This window comes from Balaenoptera musculus, chromosome 2 (genome assembly GCF_009873245.2).
Source record: "Balaenoptera musculus isolate JJ_BM4_2016_0621 chromosome 2, mBalMus1.pri.v3, whole genome shotgun sequence".
Lineage (NCBI taxonomy): Eukaryota > Metazoa > Chordata > Mammalia > Artiodactyla > Balaenopteridae > Balaenoptera > Balaenoptera musculus.
Window position 1 is genome coordinate 147,767,583 of NC_045786.1, and position 4,514 is coordinate 147,772,096.

A 4,514-nucleotide genomic window follows, 5' to 3' on the forward strand; every position below is an offset into this window, starting at 1 on the left:
TGCCCTAGTGTGGGTTCTGTGCTCCCAAGGTACACTGTGATTATGCCTTTAAAAATAAGGTAAGTTGGGCTCAGGACAGACAGAAGCTCCGGGAGGAGGGTGGGTCTGGCCTGGGGGGCGGGTGGGGGGGGGGACTAGAAACTTGGGGGAGGAGCTTGAGCGCCAGCCGCTGTCCCAGTTCTGCCAGCAATCGAGTGTAAGTGTCTGGTTATTACCCTACCGCAATACGAGCGTGGGCCGCGGTACTGGAGAGGCCAGTGGCTCGCTTGCCCGGCAGGAGTACTTGCGCGCGCTATCGGCAGCAGGGAATGGAAGCGGAGGACGCAGGCAGCTATTCCCTCCAGCAAGTGCAAGCTTTTTATACGTTTCCATTCCAACAAAAGATGACTGAAGTTCCTAATATGGCAGTTATGAATGAACAAGAAATGCCAGCAGAAGTTCCATCCCCAGCTCCTGCTCAGGAACCCACACAAGAGACTCCAAAAGGAAGGAAAGGGAAACCCAGAACAACAGAACCAAAAACACCAGTGGAACCCAAAAAACCTGCTGAGGCCAAAAAATCTGGCAAGTCCACAAAATCAAAAGAAAAGCAAGAAAAAATTACAGACATGTTTAAAGTGAAAAGTAGACCGGTTCAATAGTGTTTCAGAAGCTGAACTTTTGACCAAGACTCTACCGGACATTTTGACCTTCAATCTGGACATTGTGATTATTGGCATAAACCCAGGACTAATGGCTGCTTACAAAGGGCATCATTACCCTGGACCTGGAAACCATTTTTGGAAGTGTCTGTTTATATCAGGGCTGAGTGAGGTCCAACTGAATCACATGGATGATCATACTTCACCAGGGAAATAGGGTATTGGATTTACCAATATGGTGGAAAGGATAACACCAGGCAGCAAGGATCTTTCCGGTAAAGAATTTTGTGAAGGAGGACGTATTCTAGTGCAAAAATTACAGAAATATCAGCCACGAATAACAGTGTTTAATGGAAACTGTATTTATGAAATTTTTAGTAAGGAAGTTTTTGGAGTAAAAGTTAAGAACTTAGAATTTGGACTTCAACTGCATAAGATCCCAGACACAGAAACTCTCTGCTATGTTATGCCAACATCCAGTGCAGGATGTGCTCAGTTTCCTCGAGCCCAGGACAAAGTTCATTACTACATTAAGCTGAAGGACTTAAGAGATCAGTTGAAAGGCACTGAACGAAACACAGACATTCAAGAGGTGCAAGATACATTTGACCTGCGGCTAGCCCAAGAGGGTGCAAAGAAGATGGCTGTGAAGGAAGAAAAATATGATCTGGGTTATGAAGCAGCGTGCGGTGGTGCTTATAGTGAAAATCCGTGCAGTAGTGAACCTTGCAGCTTCTCTTCAAATGGGCTGACAGCTGACAGTGGAGAGTCAACTTTCAGTGACATTCCAAATGGGCAGTGGATGACCCAGTCATTTACAGACCAGATTCCTTCCTTTAATAATCACTGTGCGATGCAAGAATAGGAAGAAGGAAACCATGCTTAAGAATGGTGTTCCTCAGCCCTGCTTAAATGCTGCAGTTTTAATGCAGTTGTCAAGAACTGGCCCTCGGTTTCTTAACTGAAGTATTTTATACATATTTTACTCTGGTGATGTAATCATGGTACAGTAGAATCAACTGTACAGACCTAAGTAGTTTGGAAGGAGAAAGTAGAGTTTTTTGTGTATGAGTTTTTGTATTGGAATTAATCATCATTCCAGCTTTTTATAAACTATCTTTCATTTATGAAGAAATTGATTTTCTTTTGGGAGTCACTTTTAACCTGTAATTTAAAAATGCAAGAGTCTGCATATTTACACTTGATTATTAACTGCATAAACTTAGATGCACCGTTATCCCTTTCATACGTTAAGAAGGGCATGCTAATGATAAGATTCCCATTGGTAAAGTGGCAAATGTGCTGATTTTCATCTGTGAGGTTAACCCTCAGTGGAGTCTCATTTGGTAGTTTTTAGTGGTGTTTGATGGGCTTCCTGAGTTGTATTCACACTCAGACCTCCTTGCTTTACCAGTGGTGAGCGTCTGTGAGAGTTGCTTGGTAGTAGAATTGGAGAGTATGGCCTTGCAGCAGCAAGGCTAACCCGGCCTTACCTTTCAGGGCCATGAGCCCTGGCTTTGGCCCTCTCACTCCCACGTGCTGGTCCTCTAGTAGGCAGAAACTATTCTGCTGGGATGGTAAGTTCCAGAGAGTGCAGAAGACCTTTCAAATTTTGCTACTTCATCTGTGTTTTACTTGAGAGACATACATTTGATAGGGAAGGAACTGAATTTCTCTCTCAGTATCTATCACCATTCAAATTTTATCCTCCTTGGCTTTAAGCATGTAACATGGAAATGATGAGAAATGAACTTTCAGGTTGAGTAACAAGATGCTGGAGGTGTTTGATAATCTTATTTAAACTGGTGCTTTATATACATGAGATGTACTAAAATAAATAATACAGGATTTTTCTTGCTAGGTAAATCGAATAAGCCAGTAATTTAAAAAAATTCTTTCTCTTCATCATTGCTATTTGTTACTGTGAACCTTGTGGCCAGGTTACTTTGAAGTAATGTATCTTTGTGATTTTCTAATGCATTTTCCATGGTGCTACAAATAGTCCAGACTACCAGGCCTGGTGGATATCAAAGCTGGGTATTTAGAAATGCCAGTTGTATTTACTTCTTTTTTTTTTTAATTTTTTTTTTTTTAATTGACAAATGTCCAGGACCTTTAATTTTTTCATGAAGTATGTATTATAGTTGTTACCAAATTACAAGGGTTTTGTGTCTAAATAAAAGCATCAATTTTGGAACAGTTTTGCCTCAATCATTATACATGAATCCAAGTATGTTCTATACAACTTGAAAAGTAAACAATTACTAAAACATATTGATAACATTTAATCACCACATAATTAATCAGACTTCTCTTGCATTTACTTCTGATCACCTCTGAATATTCTGATTTTATACCTACCTAGGGAGCATGCTGTTTCTTGATATGAAAATATTTATGAGGTTTTGTTTTTTTTCTAAAAGGTCATATAGCCTGTTGTTTTTGTAATAAGAGATACAAATTATTGTTGTGAATCTTAACATGCTTTTTTAGCTGTAGCTATGATGGATTTTATTTTTCCTTTAGTCTAGGTAAAGCTGTGCAAAAGTCATTCATGTTATTTAAATCACATTCTGTACTGCTGTTTACATGGATGTTTTGTGCAGGTGCTTTGAAGTGCCTTGCATCAGGGATTAGGAACAATTTAATTATTTTTTCATAGGACTGTGTAAAGCATGTAACTAGGTATTGCTTTGGTTCTTAACGATTATAGCCTTACATAGATTTTTTTTTTTGAGTGGAGAAAATACCCTTTAAATTATGATGGACACTCACTAGAGAATGGGTTTGAAGATTTTTTTCAAGCATACAATAATGGTGTTTTTCATTAAATATGACAGATGAATAGTAAATGTTGATATACCCTATACACAACAATATGAGACATTTTCATTAAATAATATTTTGAAAGTTTTTAAATTCATTTGAAACTCTGATGGTTTTTACAATAAAAAATATTGAAGATGAAAAAAAAAATAAGGTAAGTCACAGGATTTCCCTAGTGGCCTAGCGGTTAGGATTCTGGGCTTTCACTACCGTGGCCCGGGTTCAATCCCTGGTCAGGGAACTGAGATCCCGCAAGCAACACATAAATAAATAGATAGATAGATAAATAAATAAATAAATAAGGCAAGCCACTTATGGAGAAGTAATATACATAGACAAATAGTTATAGATTAAAATGGATGGATAGACAGAGAGCTCGGAGTCAGACTGCCTGTATATGAACCCCAGGTCCACTACTTCTGACCGCATGACCTTGGGTTCTCCCCAAGGTCTCTTGTACTGTGCCTCAGTTTCCTCGTCTACACAATGGATGTATTTAATTTTTCCTACCTCAAAGGGTTTTTTGTTTTTTTTTAAATTGGTCACGCCATGAGGCATGTGAGATCTTAGTTTCCCGACCAGAGATTGAACCCGCGCCCCCTGCATTGGAAGCACGGAGTCTTAACCACTGGACTGCCAGGGAAGTCCCCCTCATAGGGTTTTTATGAGGATGACATGGGTGAATAGAGAAAAGCACTTACAACTGTGCAGGGTACATAGTGAGCAATTAGTAAGCACTTGTGGGTGTTGCAGTGCATGTCACACTGTTTGGTTTTCTTGCCACTGGTGGGGTCTCTGAAAACAGGACTGGACTTCTCGTCTCTGTTGATGGGGTTGGATGGACAGACGGGCCTGCACGGGGCTATCTCAGCAGTCCTGGCTGTTGCTTTCACACTGAAAGTTCCAAGGGGGCACACGTTGGGCAGGACCAGCACATTTCTCCCACCATGGATGGAGGATCTGCTCAGTGTCAGACCCAGAGTCCCAGCCCTTCCCAAAGAGGCTCACAGCTTTGCGGGGAGCAACACACCCATGAAAGGGGTCTGA

General features: G+C 40.6%; 1 pseudogene across 1 annotated transcript; it reads left to right on the forward strand.

Moving 5' to 3' along the window:
* The first annotated feature begins 308 nt into the window (after positions 1–308).
* On the forward strand, positions 309–1,527 carry LOC118890802 (annotated as a pseudogene). The gene has a single exon (XR_005018831.1). The product of XR_005018831.1 is annotated as a G/T mismatch-specific thymine DNA glycosylase-like (transcript).
* Positions 1,528–4,514: the final 2,987 nt, after the last annotated feature.